The 20,199-nt window shown below is 43.1% G+C and overlaps 1 pseudogene; it reads right to left on the bottom strand.

The window, feature by feature from the left end:
* LOC149254103 (putative galacturonosyltransferase 7) overlaps positions 1-19,820 on the bottom strand; it is a 43,197-nt pseudogene extending 23,377 nt beyond the window's left edge.
* Positions 19,821-20,199: the final 379 nt, after the last annotated feature.

The following is a 20,199-nucleotide window of genomic DNA, read 5'->3' as shown; positions in this document are numbered from 1 at the left end:
ATTCTGCCGACATGTTATTTGTTTCTTTTTTCTAGACTAGCTCTCACAAAGCATTTGAGTTGTTCCTGTTCCTGGTTGGTTTTTTTATAATTTTATAGACAAGTTCCATGTCGTGGAAATGTGAAAAAAGATAGTGATATTGCCACCATGTGGCTCTTATCATATATGGTTTTATACTTCTTCAAAAAATTCTCTAAGAGTTCACAATGCTAAAATTCACTAGGACTTTACAAAGTTTTATTATTTAGTGAAAGCCTTGCCAAGTTCTTACAAGATTTTATAATTGAGTAAAATATTCGCCATGCCTGGTGAGAGATTCGCCAGAAAATTATATATACATATTATATTATTGATAAAATCGCCTTCCATTTTTCCTATATACCATGGAGATTCGCCCAATTATTATATTTATAAATTTGGGGGGGGTTCTTAAAATTTTCCCTGAACTACATATACAACACAATAAATTTGGAGAATGGGCACCTTTTTTATTCTCCACACTGAGAATTAAATCTTAGTCAACGTGCACACTCAAGGAGGCTCTCCATGAAAACTAGTTGCTCATGGAGCTCGAAATTTACTTCAACATGGATTCTCTAAGCTTGGTCTAATCTTCATTCAATTCTTATATCCTTGAGGTTTTGTTCTACATTTAATTAAATGAAGAGTGCCAGTAATATCAAGGATGGATTGCTTTAGCTGATTACAGGCCCATTAATCTTCTCTACAAATCATGGTTTTCATTGCCTTGACTTAGTTATCTCTGTATTCGCCATTACTCCAATGACACTGACTCTTCTACATGCTTTTTACTTGGCTATTTTGACCTTGCTTATCCCAACTATGACCATGGCCAATTTGGCACATAGTGCCAAAGAGCTTCCAACGCATCCATGCCATTAAACATAAGCTATTATATGAGTTGGACCTCAGAAACCTTGGTACCTGTAAATTCTTTAAATACAATTCCACAAGAGTTATGGGCTTCCGAGCATTGTCCCACCTATGGCTTAGTACCTTTCCCTTGGCTCCACTACTTGTTCTCCTTCATAAGACTAGGTGGCATGACCTATGGTTAAGCATTTAGGTGCTAGACCTCTCTGCTGCCCTGTGGGGGATAAAATCCTTTTATAACCTTCTCTACACCCTTGATCACACAATGACGCAAAAACCTATCCTGGGCTTATTCTTAAAATTTAGCTTTCTCCTTTGGGATTATGTATCAAGGTGGGACCGCTCATTTTATGTATTGGCAAATAAAAAACCTGCCGAAATGACATGTGATGCCACTGGTGGGCTCCAGTATTGTAGCAATAATGCTACAACTCCTGGAGCTTCCTTCTCTAATTTTATCAACCCGGTAGTTCGTAACAAACTTGGAAGCGACGGTGCTGTATGCACAAGTACTAGCTCTTGCCGCAGCTGTCACTTGGTCAGCTGGCACAAGTCCGCTAGGGGCTCAAGCCAACTTCTATGAGCTCTTAGAAGAAGCTTTTTAACCGATGAACGAAAGCTAACTCAAAGGAAATTAACCTACTTGCAGAAAGGAACTGAAAGCCAACAAGAAACACAAACCCTAGCAAACCCTAATTCTACCAGCTAGTTCTACTGATGCAAAGGTGGGAATGCAAACTACTGAAAGAGATGCCATTACTTCTATGAAGGTGAGATGCATGTGTCTAGACTACTTTTATCTGAAGAGAACATATTTTTGTATTTTTGTTCAAGTGGTTGGAATTATTATGCATGTGCTTCTAACTGGGTCTTTACTGTGCAGGGGGTAGATCAAGGGGAGAAATGCTTGGAAGAGGTCAAGAAGGCTCAGAGAGGGTCTAAGGAGTCCCTAACATCCTTTTAGAGAAGTTCACAAAGTTTAGATGCCAAGCAACCGTGTTTATGAGCTTCTACAGGAAGTCTGCAGGGGTTCTACAGGATGTTCAGAATTTCTACAGGAAGTTCAGTAATTCCTACAGGATGTCCTATAATCGGATCTTTGGGTGATGGGTGAGTGGAAGAGGCTGCATGGATGGATCGGGAGGTAGGGGAGGAGTTTTTAGTGACTCAGTGACAGAGAGATGAGATGAAGAGGGGGTGTGCTAAGCTAGGTTGTCTTGAAGAGGGTAGAGGGAATGGAAGGCCGAAAAGGTAGAATAACGAGGGTGATAGAATGGCTGAGAGACAGGGGGTCTAATTGGGAGATGAGTAGTTGGCCTAGGCATGGTTTAGAAGGATAAGAGAGTGAGGGAGTAGTACTGCACAGTGTAAACGAAACGAATCATCCATGTCCTGCACATAACCGAAATATCATGATCCTATTCTCACTGTTTAATAAAACCAAAGAACAACAACGTTATTTCTAAGGAAAATCATGCATGGTATTGAAGCAAAGAATCATTCCACAAGATCTGAACGCATGGACAACTATTACAGCGAAAACATTGTATCAAAGATTGCATGAACATGTAAAACACTGTTTTTGGTGGGTGGCACTGTCTGCAATTCCAGCCCCTAAACAGAGGTGAAAATGAGTGTGCAGTCAACCCTTTTTTGGAACTCTTATTAACTCCAATCTCTTTACTCTATTCTAAAACTGCTGAAGCAACTCTGTCTCATAAAATTAACCTACTTGACCATACTAAGTATTCTAACTCAGCAAACTACGTTTCCAAATGCATGTAAAGGAAAAGAACAAAAACACGATGCTGAAAGAAAGATAACAATACAAAGGAAGGAGGCCTTAGGCTCTCAGGTTGAGCCCAACCCCGAGAGCTATGGCTCCTTTAAGAACTCAGAACTGAACTCAAATCTTCCTACTTTCCATTAAAAGATAATAATCATAAGTCAAACAACATGCCAATAATGGCTTACAAAAGAGCAAAACAGAGCTAACAGCTCATAATCCAGAATGTGCAACAAGGTTTCAAAAGTCCTTTTCGAAGGCTACAGCCTCATCATTTATACATTACGAGGTCCCAAGCTGGCCTCCTAAATCAGTGGGATTTGGCTGACCAAACTAGGAGTGAACTGCTGCTTCCTCAAAATCCGTTTGGCTGCCTTCTAACTCGGCTGTGGTGGCTGTCAGAGCTCGGAGTTGGGGGTGAAGATCACAAGGAAGGCCATTCAATGCTGTGGACAACCTTCCTACAAAATCTCAATCCCATCTTGGCTGTCTCCTAGCCCTCATCTGCGTGGTTTTGCTCCATTAAATGTCAAAAAACTTGAAATAAGCACGTGTTAGCCACCTAGGAATAATGACTGCCCTCATTCGTACAAATGACATAAATATACTAAAAAAATGATGCATAAGTCATGAAAAATGAAGGGTTGAGCAAGGGTAGTTAGGCCAAATAAGCCCAAAATGTTACCAAATTTGGGGCTCATCATCACCCCCCAGCTAAAATGATTGCTCATCCTTGAGCAACTAATCCAGCTCCTCGTCCTTCATTGCCTTCACTGCCACCCTCACATCCCAGGCTTCTGCAGTAGTGTCCTCTTCACTGATATGGAACCCAGCCTTTCTTTCCAGCTCTTCTCACTGTTCATGCTCATCTTTTTCTGTGCTGCCTTCCATCAATCCTAACAGCAGAGGTGGGCTTAGCTTGAGGCCAATCCAGCTGGCCTGGAGGTTTTGCATGCATTTCTTATAGAGGGGCACCCGTACTAGAGCTTCCCTCATTCGAGTTGGAGTGTGATATTCTCTGATTTTTAGACTGTGGGCCAATGTGTTCCATCGGCGGGTGCAAGCTTGAACACAGTTGTCCCCTAACAGTCTCTCCATATCCTCGAAATGCGCTATGGCCTAGGCCTGCTGATCCATATATTTCAATAAAGCTTGAGGGTCGGTGGATAAGTGTTGGTGTGCCGATATTAATGCAGTTGGATCCCCTGGCTCTGCTCTAATTAGTAATGGCTCATTCAGCTCTCGGTTCATGACCGCTTTGACTTCTTCTGCTCTTTTGTCTTCATGGTTCAACCATGAGGCAAATTCCATTAACTGCATATCCCCTAAGACCGTGTTGGGATCCCATGAAGTTACATTAGGAAGGGCCAAATTATGGAGATAGAACTCCGATAGTTTGGCCTTATCCTCTGATGAACTGGTATTTCATAATTCAGTGAACTGTTGCGGGTCTTGGAGCTGAGAGATACCCCTTTGTGCTAATGCATTAATCTGAAATTGTAGCCATTGGTCTCTCAGGTACAGGCCATAGGATTTGGCCGGTTGTCTGCATTGTATAGCATCCATGGCCCAACTGGCCATGCAGGCAAATTGTGCCTCTTTTTGCTGCAACTCCTGTTTGAGAGCTTGTACCTCGATTTGTGCTTGCAGCTCCCCTTCCTGTAGATGCGTGGTTGGCTCCCCAAGACCGACTTGCAGTCCTTCTCTGCCTTGCTGTTCTGCTGTGATGTCCCCTGAGGATGTGCCCTTTCCTTTCTTCAGTTCCTGTAGCTGCAGTCTCAATTTTTCATTCTCTTCCTGTAGGAACACCCGCTGGCAATTTGCCACGTGTTTGGCCATAGCTAACTCCTTTCGTGCCTCCTTGAGTTGTTCCTCCAAGGGGCCTATATCTGCCACGCCTTTTGACTTAGCTATTTTCATCCACGTGTGCGTTCTCACTCTTTCTTCCTCCAACGCAAAGAAAAGTGGCACAGTGAATTTCTGTGGTATAATCTTTCTAGCTTCTAAGAAGTTATAATATGAGCTCAAACTTGGCTGGGGGCTAGGCTCCAGAATATGCTCTTTCTCTTCTTCTCTCGGTGGCTCTACTTCGTCTTCCCTCGGTGGTGATGAGGGTGCTTCTCCCTCCATCCTCTCTGTCTCCTTAAGCCAGGCTAAGGTTTCCTGTAGAGCAGCCTCAACATCCTGTAGCCGGGCTTCTGAAGCCAACCTGTCCATTCTCTCTTTCCACGTAGTCGTTTTCGGGCTCCCCCTCTCATAGGTGACTGATATCTTTGAGGGGGACCTCTCCCTGGGTGACGTAGGGGTATCCTCTATAGTAATTGGGCTGCTGGATGGAGGCTGTGGCCTGCCTGTTTTTATTCTTACACTTCTCCGGGCTTTAAAATACAGAGGGATCTCCCTCTTTCTCTTTTCCTTCGGCTTAGGAGGTGTACTGAGGGTGGCCAGCACGGCGGCTGCCTCCCTTTCAAGAATTTTGGCTCTCTTTTCCTTTGGTTTCCCTTTCTCAGGGCTTCCTGTAGAAGGCCCTGTTTCAGCTGATTTCTGGCTTCCTGTAGAAGCCGTTTTTGGTTTTCCTGTAGAAACAGGTGGCACCGTTTTAGCCTGTTTTGCTGAGTGTGTTTTGCTTTTTGACTTGATCGAGGCTGCTGTCGAGGTGCCTTTACTGATGTGGACTGGTTCAGTCCTGTCCACCCTACTTTGTAATCTTTTCTCTCTGGGCGTTAATATGGATTTGTCATCCTTCTCTTTGGCAGCCTTTTTCTCTTGTTTCACCTTTTGTTTTTTCTTCGGTGCTTTGGCCGTGGGTTCTTGGCCTTTTCCTTTCTTCTCTGTGGGTACTGACTCCTTCTCCTCGCTGCTGGAGGAACCAAGCTCTTCGGTCAACATTTTTATATCGCCATCCTTAGTCATATTTCGGAAGGCTTCCCACGAGAGAGGGACTTTGAATGTGTGGAGTGCATCCTCCACGAGGAGCTTAATGAGCCTGTGATGAGCTACCTGGTCTGGTGTGCCCTCTCGTAATTTGGTAGCACATTCAGTCATATACTGCAGGAGGAAGTAGGGGATACTTAGTTTGCTTTCTGAAGGTAGGTCCATCTGATGCCTTAATTCTGTGAGTAGTCGGAAATGGTACCCATATACAATGCTGAACCGAACTTCGCATGTGATGTATTTCATAATTTGGAGGCTGACCTCGCTCCAAAGTGGCAGTAAGCTAGCTCTGCGAACCCCGTTCTTATCCTCTGAGAATTTCTCCTCTGGTGGAAAGAACTCCTTTTTAGCCTTCTGGCCTAATTTCCTCTCCTCCTTATCCCACGGTACCCCCATTGGGAGCTTAGTGACTCGGCTGATAAACTGTGGGGTGAGTCTGAGACTCAAACCCCTGAAATTGACAGTGGCTAGCGTTTTCGATTTTGGCTTCAGAGCCCGCAAGAACTCCTCTACCACCTCATCATCATATCCTTGAAGTTTGTCGCAGAACGACATCCATCCCGCGCGAGTGAACAGCTCTACCACCTCAGGGTTCTCCCTTAGTTTCTTTGAGTCGGTTGGTTCCTTTCTGATGAATCCACCTGGCATGGTGAAAACCTGCTTTGTTAGCTGGAGGTGGCGGGGGCGAATCCAAAACTAGCCTTTTGTGACAGAGCGTAGAACTACGCCTCTGCCACGCACACAATTCGCGAAGACTATCTACAGATGAGCCTTAAAAATCACATCCTGTAGAAAATCCCACATATACTTCGACGTCGACGCTTACAATTTTATGACCAGACTGTAGTTTTACGTTCTTGAGAACGTCGACTCCGCCACCCTCGAAACCAATTGCATGGGAGGAACAGGTTCAGGCTTACCTTTTCCAATTCGCCACCTTTGGCGTGAAGAGCCCAATTTTCCTCGTGGCAGTGAGCTTCCTGTAGAAACAGCGCACGGGTTCTGGAGAGCACTGCAGTGGTTCTGCTCCTTCTGTGCTGCTACCAGATGCTCGAACAAGCCGAAGACTTGGAGTAACGAGCTTCAGATAAATTCGGACGCTCACTCGACTTCAAAACGACTGATGATAAATGCATGGGGTGGCGATCTAGCCGATGGATTTGAATCCCGGCGGAATTCGTGGCGCAGGGGTGAGCTGTCCCTGCCGGACCGTTGGACGACGTCACCTAATCATTCCACTGCAAGTTTCCCTGACTGCCGCATCATTCTCCGCAGATCCGCCGCCGTCATTTCTGTTAAAACGCCGCTTCTCCCCGACTGGACACTTCTCACGTGTCTATTACCCGATTTGCTTGCCACGACCGCCACTTACCAAATCCGACTAGACCATCTGACTGGTCGTCGTGGCCAGTGGAATGGCCATTCGACTGCTCAACCCGTTCATTCCCACACTTGCAAACATTTCATAGTATTATTCATGTAATTCGAACGAAAGAAGGGTGAGGCACTTACCTGTGCGACTGCGACATGATTTCTAGGTTTCAGGACGATGGTGAATGGATTTGCTGGTTGCTGCATCGTGCATAGGCACGGGGGTTCTTCCTCGCAGACTGCTGCTGGCTATGAAGCTTATTACCTAGCTGCGGATGGTGCATGTGCCCGCTCTATGTTCTGCAGGCGTTTTGATAGTGTACACTCCAGCTGGCTGAACTGCTACGGGATTCCTGTAGGATGTCCTGTAGCAGTTTTTCCTCCTCGGGTGCATGCTGAACGGTGAAAATGGTGGCATTATGATCATGGTCGCAGGGCCCTTGGATAGCTATGATGAGCATTGCATGGTATCTCTGCATCTTTTTTTCCATTGAGAATCGCTTCCTTTGATAATTCAGTGTTCTGATTTGACTGTGCAGGTGTTTTCCATTGCATGGCAACTGGGGTGGTAGAAGGAGGTGACAGCAGTGTGTGATGGCGAAAAGAGTAGCTTGCATGCCTCCATGCCTGGCCTCGGGCGTTAGATCCCCTCACACAGTCGGTTCTGGGCCGTCCCAAGCTTCTACAGGAAGTTTCCTGTAGAAATACAGGACTTCCTATAGAACGTCTTGTAGCTTCCTGTAGGAGGCTAATCTGTGATCAAATTGTGCCCAGATCTTGGAAGAGATGAGTGTTTCTGGAGGGAGTGCTGGTGAGGTCACCTGGTAACATAGTAGGGACCCTTGTCTTCGAATTGAGGGCCTATTTTCCTGCATGGAATACCTGCAACCTGCATGCATTGCCACATTGTGAACTTGCTTTACCTGTTTTTTCTTTTTATTTATTTGTTTTTTTTTTTTTTTGAAAGACAGCAGGGGCGCCTCGATGAGGTTTTCACCCTTACCATCTGCCTTGAGCGCCTCAGAGAGGTTTTCACCCAAGGATCTTTATTTTTCTCTCTTTTTTTTTTTTTTGAAAGACAGCAGGGGCGCCTCGATGAGGTTTTCACCCTTACCATCTGCCTTGAGCACCTCAGAAAGGTTTTCACCCAAGGATCTTTATTATTATTATTTTTTTTTTGAACTCAGGGTATGCCCAAAACAGAGGCAGAACCCTTCTCTATGACCAGCACTGATTTTTCCACAGTTTTGATGAATTCTTGCCTTGACAGAGGCTTTCTGTAGATCTTCAACCGATGCCCATTGACAAGCATAGGGATGTCCTCCTCATCAATGGTCCGAATAAGTACAGATCCATTGTCATTACATTTTTCCATTGCATATGGTCCCAGCCATCTAGTTCTCAGCTTTCCCTTGAAATCTTTATGCCTGGAATCATACAACAGCGCCCAATCTCCCGGCTGAAATTGCTTGTCATTGAGGTGTTGGTCATGCCACACCTTCCTCTGAAGTTGAACCACTTCTGAGTGAAGAAGGGCCTGCATTCAGTGCTCGTCCAATCCATTCAGCTGCAATAACCTTTCTTGTTGGGCATGGCTGAGATCTAGGTCCAGCTGAGCTGCCATCCTCAAAGTGTTGTACTCGAATTCAATTGACAACAAAGCTCTCTTCCCATAGACCAACTCATAAGGTGTGAAGCCGGTTGTGGTCTTCCAAGTGGTGTTGTAAGCCCATGTGGCCTCAACCAGGCGATCTGCCCAATCTTTCTTGCTGCTGCTCACCACCTTAGTCAAGATCCCTTCCAATGCTCTATTGGTGACTTCCACCTGCCCATTTGCTTGAGGATGATAGGGGGTGGAAGTCCTATGCTTGATTTTGTGATGAGCTAGTAGGTCTTCAATTAAGTTGGAGGTGAACTGGCTTCCTTGATCAGTGACTAGCTCTCTTGGGTAGCCAAATTTGTAGAGGATGTTTTCTCTTAAGAACTCGGCCACCTTTTCTTCTGTCGCTGCTTTGATTGCCTTGGTTTCTGCCCACTTGGTTAGGTAGTCTGTGCACACAATGATGTAAGACCTTTGCATCGAAGGAGGATAGATTGGACCCACAAAATCCATACCCCACTTCTCAAATGGCTCAAGAGTCCCTTGAGGTTGGAGAGGCATTTCATCCCTTGGAGTCGGTTTCCCCATCCTTTGGCATTGATCACATTGGTTGATATATCTTCTGACATCTTGATGAAGCGTGGGCCAATAGTAGCCTGCCTGCAGGATTTTGAAGGCAGTCCTCTTTGCTGCAAAATGTCCTCCACAAGGCCTGTCATGACAGGTGAGGAGGATATCAAAGACTTCCTCCTCCCTTACACAACGCCTTAAGATCTGATCAGGGCCAAGCTTGAACAAGTTGCCCCCGATCCAAGTGAATGAGGCACTTTTTCTGACGATTCTGCTCTTCTCTCTTGAGGATAGGTGCGGAGGGAACTGTGCTGAAACAAGGTAGTTTGCTATATCAGCAAACCATGGAGAGAGTACTGAAATAGAAAACAGATGTTCATCGGGCATCTGGTCATCTACTGTTCCATCCTCATCTGCAGATAAATCCAATCTAGACAAAATGTCAGCAACAACATTTTCTTTACCTGGTTTGTCAACGATAGTCAAATCAAACCGCTGCAACAAAAGTAACCATCTAATAATACGAGCATTCACATCTGGTTTATTCATTAACTATCTAATTGCAGCATGATCAGTGTGTACAAATGTTTGATAGCCAGTGATATAATGTCGGAACTTGTTCAGTGCATGGACCACGACCAAGAATTCTTTCTCAGTTACAGTGTAGTTCAGTTCTGCCTTGGATAAGTTTTTGCTGACAAAGTAGATGGCATATGGAAGTTTTTGTTCAACTTGTCCTAAGGCTGCCCCTATGGCTTTGTTCGAAGCATCAGTGTGGATGTGGAAAGGTAGGGCCCAGTTTGGACCTCTCAAGATTGGGGCAGACACCAACTTGTCCTTTAATTCATTCAGAGCCTTCTGACAATCGTCAGTCCACTGAAACTCAACATCTTTTGCCAGGAGGCCAAACAATGGCGAGGCTAGCTTGCTGAAGTCTTTAATGAATCTCCGATAATACCCTGCTAATCCTAAGAAACTTTGAACATCTCTTACCTTCTGAGGAGGTGGAACCTTCTTGATAAGAGCAATTTTGTTAGGATCCACTTGTAACCCTTGGCAAGAAATGGTATGGCCTAGCACGGTCCCTTCAGTCATCAAGAATTCACACTTTTTAGGACTAAGGGACAGGTTCATCTCAATGCACTTGGTTAGGACTTTTCCCAGATTGGACAATGCTTCCTAGAAGTTGGACCCATAAGGAGTGAAGTCATCCATATAGATTTCCATCGAATCATGGACCAGCTCAGAAAATATGCTCAAGACGGCTCTCTGGAAGGTGGCAGGAGCATTGCATAGTCCAAAGAGAAGAACTCGGTAAGCAAAGGTACCCCAAGGACAAGTGAAGGTGGTCTTATCTTGGTCTTCCGGGCTGATCTGGATCTGGTTATACCCGCTAAACCCATCCAGGAAAGAGAAAAACTTCTTTCTTGCCAGTCCATCCAACACTTGATCTATGAAAGGTAGAGGAAAATGGTCTTTCTTGGTAGCTTTGTTCAGTTCTCGGTAGTCCACACAGATTCTCCACTTCCCATTTTTCTTGGGAACCAACACCAGGGGGGACACCCATTCGCTATCTGAGATGGGGTAAATGAATCCGACATCCAATAGTTTCTGCAATTCTTCCTTGACGATGTCCTTAAGGGCTGGATTCATTCTCCTCTGGGGTTGCCTAACTGGTTTACAATCCTCTTTGATGTAGATGTGATGGGTACAGACCGAAGGATGGACTCCTTTCATCTCCTTATAGCTCCAAGCGAAATCATCTAGATGACTGGCCAACAGACTACACAACTCCTTTTCTTGGGAAGGAGATAGGGAGGAGCTGATCTTTAACGTTCTCTCAGGGCCGAACTCCACACTTTTGACTCTGGGTGTGACAGGGTTGGTCACACAAAGGTCCACTAAGGTGCTGGCTTGGGCATCCTCCACCAATTCCTCTAAGGACAATGCACTGGGAGGTGGAGTCTGGATCAAGGTCTCAATCAAATCATCCTCGGTTGGAAGGCCTCCCCTAGTGGTGTCTAGGGTGCACAAAGGTGCTGAGTACACCTCATCCTCTTCTCCTTCCTCCAACCAAAGTGGTAAGTCATGCTCTAATGAGGGTTGGGCAGGAGGGTACAGGACTAGCTGCTTGGACATAGGACCATTTTTGATGGTCATGTTTCCTGCACGGCAGCTTATGTAAGCATCTGCAGTGGATAACCAAGGCCTTCCCAAAATAATAGGGTATCCAGTAAGCTTTGCCTTTGGTTGCAGAACCAAGAAATCTGCAAGGTATTTCCAAGAGTCAACCGAGACCAAGACATCCTCTACGATCCCTTCGGGAGTCACGGTGGAGCGATCTACTAGTTGCAGGACTGTCGATGTCTTTCTCAAGGAACCCTGAAGGTTGAGTTTGAGCATGGTATCCCTGGTCATCACATTAATGGCAGCCCCTAGATCAATCAATGTGTGAGGTATGATGGTGCCATTGATGTGGACATCAACTACAGGACTCCCAGGATCCAAATACTTTGGGCAGATGACTTGTCCCAACATAAGATCAGACAGTTGTCCTATGACATTGATGGTTGAAGCATCTCTCTTTCACCTGCCTGGGTGTCTAAAACACTTTTCCTTAACCAGTTTGTTGTATATCGGTACATCTTTGATGGCTTGGAGAAGTGGTATTTTCACACACAACTGTTTGAGCTCTCCCAGAAGCTCATCCTCCTCTGGGTTGGGTTGTGTGGTGGCTGTTAATCTCTCAGGAAAGGGTGGAATGGCCTTTGGTTCACTTTCCTGTTTATCTTCCTCGTCCTCTGGGGGAGGAGGTTGGCGATCTGAAAGAGTCTTCCCATATCAGATATTGATCTCCTGGATCTCCACAGCATAGGTAGGGCATGATTTTTCCCCAGTATATACCTGCTGGGCCTGTCTATTGTTGGGGTTCGGGTTTGGTTGAGCAGGCATTTGAGGTTGCCTTGGAGGAGCAGGAGGTAATGGTTGTGGTTGAGCTGGTGGTGGAGGCAAAATGGCAGGAGGAGTATTGTACTGGGGCCTCCACCCCGATTGAGGTGCATTCCATTGAGGCTGTGGCTAGGCATGTGAGTGAAACGAATGAGTAGTGGGCTGAGTATGGTACTGAGGTGGGTAAGACCATGGAGGAGGCATAGACCAGGAAGAATGAACAGGGGGTCCCCAGGAAGGCATAGGAGCAGATTGGTTGGGGTTGTAATAAGCTTGGGGTGTCCCTTGCATCCCCTGTTGGTAAGGTCTAGGTCCTTGTGGCCTCCTTTGGTTGAGGAAATAGAGGGGTTCAGTGGGCGCTTCTGTCCCTTGATAATTTAAGCCCAGGTAAGGTTGGACACTGGTTTGTGGGGTGGTCCTCCTCACAGACAAAACATACCTCAACCGAATGTAATGGGCACTCATTCTTAGGGTGTTTCCTTGTACACCTCGGGCAGAAAATAGCCAAAGCCCTCTCAACTTCCTCTTTCTTCTGCTAGATTCGGAATGTATCAAGTTGCATGGCAATGGTCTATCTCACCTCACTTTTGAGGTCCTCTAGTTGATTTGCAAACTCATGTTTGGAGAAAGGAATACCAGCTGAGAGGAGGTTTCCTCTACCTCTTTTTCGGACTGCCCTAGAGTGGTTTCTAAACACAGTCTTTATGTCCTCATAAGGTAGTTGGTAAATATCTCCTCCAGCTAGCATGTGAAGGGTATCTAAGATGTCTTCAGGGACTCCTCGGAGCAGAACCAACTTGAGGGATTCAGGGTCCAGTGTGCACCTGGCCCGCTTATAGCTAAGTTGGAACCTTTCCTCGTAATCCTCTAAGGACTCATCATTCCCCATGGTCATCCGAAAGATTTCTCCCTTGGTTTCCTTGGACCTACAGTAGTCCCGATATTTGGTATTGAAGGCTTGTTGCATCTGGGCCCAAGTGGTGATACTATTCCCAGGTAAGCCTATGAACCAGCGTAATGCTACATCCTTAAGGGTTGAGGGGAAGAGTTTCAATTTCTGCTCATCTTCAGTATAGTCATAGGTTCGAAAAAGGACAACAAACTCAAATAGGAAGGTATCAGGGTCTTCAGTAGTCAGTCCATGGAAGTGAGGTAAAGCAGAGGGACTGATGTTCTTCATTTTCATGTCTCCATTGGTCTCTCGGATGGGGAAGGCACCCTCTATTCTCTCATCTTCTCCCCTATGGTCAGCCATGGCTTCAGATGGAGTGTTCTCTAACTCTTCTTCTGCTATAGGATCTTCGTATATCTCAGGAGGTTCACCTATAGGTTCTTCTGAATCACTGTCACCAAAGAAGAGAGAAGGGTGACTTAGTGATGTGGTGGGGGTGTTGGGTAAGAATTTGCCTGTTTTATCTCGATTCCTACGAGGCATGAAATGGAAAGACTTTTGATTGCTTTTGTTTTTTTCTCTGGTACCTGCAAAAACTGAAACATATTGAACTACAACTAACTATCTTGCTGAAATGAAAATGCAGAATTGAAATGAAAGCAGGAAAGGACTAATCTATTTTGCTCAAATGGAATTGCAGGAATTGAAATGCTAGTCTACGCTTGCAGAATTGAAATGCTAATCTACGCTTGCAAAAATGAAATTGCGGAATTGAAATGTTAATCTTTGAAGGCAGGAAATGTCTATGCTACTTTTGCAGAATGGAAACGAAATAAACTACTTAGCAGAAGGCGAGAGTAGGAAAATAGAAGAAAAGCAACAATCACTAATACTCTGATACTTCCCCGGCAACGACACCAAAAAGATGGTGGGCTCCAGTATTGTAGCAATAATGCTACAACTCCTAGAGCTTCCTTCTCTAATTTTATCAACCCGGTAGTTCGTAACAAACTTGGAAGCGACGGTGCTATATGCACAAGTACTAACTCTTGCCGCAACTGTCACTTGGTCAGCTGGCACAAGTACGCTAGGGGCTCAAGCCAAATTCTATGAGCTCTTAGAAGAAGCTTTTTAACCGATGAACGAAAGCTAACTCAAAGGAAATTAACCTACTTGCAGAAAGGAACTGAAAGCCAACAAGAAACACAAACCCTAGAAAACCCTAATTCTACCAGCTAGTTCTACTGATGCAAAGGTGGGAATGAAAACTACTGAAAGAGATGCCATTACTTCTATGAAGGTGAGATGCATGTGTCTAGACTACTTTTATCTGAAGAGAACATATTTTTGTATTTTTGTTCAAGTGGTTGGAATTATTATGCATGTGCTTCTAACTGGGTCTTTACTGTGCAGGGGGTAGATCAAGGGGAGAAATGCTTGGAAGAGGTCAGGAAGGCTCAGAGAGGGTCTAAGGAGTCCCTAACATCCTTTTAGAGAAGTTCACAAAGTTTAGATGCCAAGCAACCGTGTTTATGAGCTTCTACAGGAAGTCTGCAGGGGTTCTACAGGATGTTCAGAATTTCTATAGGAAGTTCAGTAATTCCTACATGATTTCCTATAATCGGATCTTTGGGTGATGGGTGAGTGGAAGAGGCTGCATGGATGGATCGGGAGGTAGGGGAGGAGTTTGTAGTGACTCAGTGACAGAGAGATGAGATGAAGAGGGGGTGTGCTAAGCTAGGTTGTCTTGAAGAGGGTAGAGGGAATGGAAGGCCGAAAAGGTAGAATAACGAGGGTGATAGAATGGCTGAGAGACAGGGGGTCTAATTGGGAGATGAGTAGTTGGCCTATGCATGGTTTAGAAGGATAAGAGAGTGAGGGAGTAGTACTGCATAGTGTAAACGAAACAAATCATCCACGTCCTGCACATAACCGAAATATCATGATCCTATTCTAACTGTTTAATAAAACCAAAGAACAGCAACGTTGTTTCTAAGGAAAATCATGCATGGTACTGAAGCAAAGAATCATTCCACAAGATCTGAACGCATGGACAACTATTACAGCGAAAACATTGTATCAAAGATTGCATGAACATGTAAAACACTGTTTTTGGTGGGTGGCACTGTTTGCAATTCCAGCCCCTAAACAGAGGTGAAAATGATGTGCAGTCAACCCTTTTTTGGAACTCTTATTAACTCCAATCTCTTTACTCTATTCTAAAACTTCTGAAGCAACTCTGTCTCATAAAATTAACCTACTTGACCACACCAAGTAATCTAACTCAGCAAACTACGTTTCCAAATGCATGTAAAGGAAAAGAACAAAAACACGATGCTGAAAGAAAGATAACAATACAAAGGAAGGAGGCCTTAGGTTCTCAGGTTGAGCCCAACCCCGAGAGCTATGTCTCCTTTAAGAACTCAGAACTGAACTCAAATCTACCTGCTTTCCATTAAAAGATAATAATCATAAGTCAAACAACATGCCAATAATGGCTTACAAAAGAGCAAAACAAAGCTAACAACTCATAATCCAGAATGTGCAACAAGGTTTCAAAAGTCCTTTTCGAAGGCTACAGCCTCATCATTTATACATTACGAGGTCCCAAGATGGCCTCCTAAATCAGCGGGATTTGGCTGACCAAACTAGGAGTGAACTGCTGCTTCCTCAAAATCCATTTGGCTGCCTTCTAACTCGGCTGTGGTGGCTGTTAGAGCTCAGAGTTGGGGGTGAAGATCACGAGGAAGGCCATTCAATGCTATGGACAACCTTCCTACAAAATCTCAATCCCATCTTGGCTGTCTCCTAGCCCTCATCTGCATGGTTTTGCTCCATTAAATGTCAAAAAACTTGAAATAAGCACGTGTTAGCCACCTAGGAATAGTGACTGCCCTCATTCGTACAAATGACATAAATATACTAAGAAAATGATGCATAAGTCATGAAAAATGAAGGGTTGAGCAAGGGTAGTTAGGCCAAATGAGCCCAAAATGTTACCAAATTTGGGGCTCATCAGCCACTACTTCTAAAGTCTCAGAGGGCTTATTTTTCTTTATAAACCTTCATGCCCTTGGTCTTTGTTAATTCCAAGAACCACGTCTTGGCACTAAGGCCTAAATCTCCCTATCCTTAGGCTTCCACAAAATTCTTTTAATAAAAGGTTACAAGGTTTCTAAACTCCTGGGTATGCTCACTGCTAGGGTGAGGTCTTGTTGATGTCATCCATGCCCTGTGTTGACTTGTGAGAGGTCCATGTATCACTAATATATGTGCCTTTTGGGTACCCTAAAACACCAAAATTGTTTTCCACGTGTCCAACACTATGTCATGCTAACATCATCCCTGACCAATAATATTCTGCCACCTATCCTATCGGAGGAGAGAGAAAGGGTCCCTTGATATTTGGTTTTGCAAGCAATTTCCTTTGTAAATGGTTCTATGCTCGAAGTGACCCACTGCCAACCCTAATACTTGAAACCCTCAATCCCGATGCTTTTAAGAAATTATTTTAACAAAAAATTATGGGGTTTTGACCTTCTAGGATTTCAACCCATCGGGCTTCTGACATTCTGGTATTTGTTCCCGTGACTCCAACTTAATGTAATCTAATAAAATTTTGATCTCATACCTTTTGGGGTTTTTGGATTTTGGGATCTCCTACCATAACTCCATGCTTTCTATCTTCCAGGCTTCCAAGCATTGTTCCCACTACCCCAACTCAATGCAATCCCTAATTGTTTTAAATAATCTTTTGGGCTTCTAGGCCTTCTGAGGTTCCGAGCACTTATCCTAAGGACTTCAAGTCCTAACTTTGTTTAATGATAACTTTTGATCCAAAGGGCTATTTGGAGACTTCCACATATTGTTGGAAACATTTTTCAATGCCCTATCTAAGTAAATCATAAACAAGAGCATTTAATAAAATATCCAAATGCATAAATTCCTCCAAATCCTGAGTCCCCAACCATCATATTCATCATATTATGGATTCTCCAATAAGCTTTCTACTATGATGATTCTCTACAAGATATTGTAGTAACCATGGGGACTCCCCTTGAGCTTGACACATCAGGCACATCAATGCTGGCCTAGTTTTCCATCACAACTTGGTTAGTGGACATCAAAGCTGACATCTTCTACCACAAACATCCATGCTAGTTTGGTTCACATCAATTCCAACACTCTTGTTGTCACTGGAAATCAGACACTATGAGATGTCCAACACATCTCCTAGCACGACTGTTAACATTAATGCCAACACACTTGTTGCCACTAGCCATCCAGGTAATTCCAACCATCCAACAAAATATTCCAGGCGATGGGTCATATTGTATAATGTAATCAGACTTGCAGAAAATGTACCAAATCTCCATGGAATATTTTACCTATTTTTCTATGGAACGGTGAAAAAACAACATTAGTGGATATTTAGAAATTGATATACTTCAACTTGTGAACATGAAGCACCACACAATACAATTCATATATTTTTTCAAGGGATTTGTCCAAAGATTCAATTTAAAACATAAAGAAAATTTACCATCTTTATCCATCTCATGTAAACTTTGGTCAGGGCTTGCTTCCTCCATTGTTGCAGATCAATAATATTCAATCTAGACATCCACGCACACAAATTTCCATCAAAACCATTTGGGAAAAGCTGTGAAGAATTAAGGGACTTCCTCAAATGATGAAACCTTCAAAAATATCCATGGTACCATTTATCTTCCCATGAAAACCAATACACCAAATAGGTTTTAGGTCCCTTTGCACAACCACATCATCATCTAGAAATCACTCTGTTTAGACTTGGAAAAATTTTAGGTAGCCAAAAGTGAGGATGATTGAAGGTAGACAAGTATTTAAGCTTCTTATTTGAGTTAGAGGGATCATTAGAAAATTTAGTGGGGCTTTCTATAGCATCAAAAAACTCCTCTGATGATAAAGAACCCATCACAGAATTGGTAAAATGACGAAGATTTAAATCATCCAGATTCTGAACATGGACAGTTGCATTGCTATAGGTGTTCTCCAGAAACCAAAATTTTATTGCAACATAGTTTTTTCTATCTATAATCAAATGAAATACATGCTTCTCCGGCTCCTGCAATGATAATGAAGAACAACATACAGTGAGAGCTCTGACAGAAGCTACCATCCCATATATTTTAGTATCAAATATGAAACCATAGATAAGCCAAGAAACTAAGGTTTTACCTTGGCATGAACAACAGTAGAATTAATAACCACATATGCTGCAAGGATATTAGTAGAGTAAATGACATAATGATAAAGACTTGAATCTTCCAAGTTCTTGCTCAATGGTAATTTGATGTTTCTTTGATAAGTTTGAAAATATTCTACAGTCAATCTCATTGAAAGGCAATGAAGAGTTTTTGGCATTGTTTGGACAGCAAGTTGGTAGAGGAAGACACTTTGTTTTCTGTGAAAATGAGCTTCATCCTCAGTAAGGTCTAAGATTTGTCCCAACTTTTTTACCACATTATTGCAATCAACAAGGTAAGTTTTTGCTTTTGCTAGAACTCCTTCCATGGTATTTTTCTTGTTCAGTGCCCTACATAAATAAACCCAATCCAAGTCACACTGCAAGTTCAGTAAAGAGTAAGGATAATTACTAAAAGTTATATTTAAGAATATAACAAGGAATTGACCTCTCTGGAAGATCAGCATCTGCAGTTGCCTCACTTAGCATATGTTCAATATCTTGGATATGCTTCCTTAGCTCTTGTTGGATTTTCTCACGATTGTGGTGTTTTATAATGCTTCGATAATAAGATATTGCAAGAAAGAGCCATTTTTTCAACAATATCATTGTTGCACATGTCTCAATTCTCTATATGTAGTAACTTCCAAGAGCCACTTCACAAGCTTTGTCTGAGTCCTTAGAGAGGTCATTGACATTGGAATTCTTTTAGATTCCTTGTGAGCTAGTTTTTCACTATGCAGAAAGATTTTAGCAGTTCATAGTGAGTGCTAATATGACTTTAAGACTTCTTAAATTCTTCCATAAAATCCAATCAAAATTTTCCAATCATTTTCTAGTCATAGGTATAGGTATACATAATAAATTTTTCTTAGTTTCTCCTACTAGCATATGCTCATAAGCTAAAGGTAACGGGCCCCCATTCAATGGACAATTGAATGGGAAGGTATTTCTCCTGTGATTTCCCTTCCTATGAGTGTGATAAGGTATTGATCCAATGAGTGTTACAGTGTGCCTATTCTTTCTGGAAGGGTTAGACAATTATTTTTGTCATTTTTTAAGATATAGGGGAAACCGAAACAAAGGAATATGCCTTACAGGTAATGATTTCTACAATAATCTAAATGTTGACATTACATGAACCTTGGGGCTTTCATCACCAATTTTCAAACTATCACCCAAGCAAATGTAAAAGGTGATACATCAATTAGGAAGGGCAATTTTTTTAAGATCCCTACTTAAAAGTCTAAGACAAAATAATAGTTGCAATATGTTGGGAGAAACCATAGTAGGAAAAGCCATGTATATGTAAATATTTCATTGATGATGGATGACAGGTGCACATAATGTGTTTCAATGTTGCTAGCTAGAATGTTATTTGAACACCATAAAAATATGTCCTATAAGACCGTGAAACCATTGTTAACATATTATTCCAATTTAAGTTGATATGGAGCGTACAATACAAAAAAATAAATGAAAATCCACTTGCGTTTGTACTTTTAACAATTGGATTACTTTTCAAGAATTGAGAGGATGAAGCCACAACTGGACTAAGTTCCCCTTTGCTCACCTGGGTGAGAAGGCAAGAAGACATGATCCTCAATTATTTCATTATTTTGGAACTTCTTTTACAGATTTCAGAAAGGGAACCTACAACCGTAGGGATGTTTACATGTTTATTCAAGGTGTTTTTGAATGCTGCCTTCATCTTACTCGATATCAGACCCAACCTTGTAAATATGGGTGGATCTGTAAACACATTAGTTTGTTTCTTTGTTCATACTCTACAACAACTTCACCCAACCTTGTAAACATGGGTAGAGATATAAACACATAGTTTGTTTCTTTGTTCATACTCTACAACAACTTCACGTGTTTCTAGGGCTTTGACTACCCAACAATAATTCAAGAAGCAATATGACATTGCATGTTTCCTCTACTATGAAGAACTATTCTCTGTTTTCCTCAGTAGC

Source organism: Pinus tabuliformis, chromosome 7, assembly GCF_031772625.1.
Source record: "Pinus tabuliformis cultivar Carrire ecotype Pingquan chromosome 7, CPIR1, whole genome shotgun sequence".
Classification (NCBI taxonomy): Eukaryota; Viridiplantae; Streptophyta; class Pinopsida; order Pinales; family Pinaceae; genus Pinus; species Pinus tabuliformis.
The sequence above is the reverse complement of the archived record's forward strand: the minus strand, read 5'-3'. Positions and strand labels throughout refer to the sequence as shown.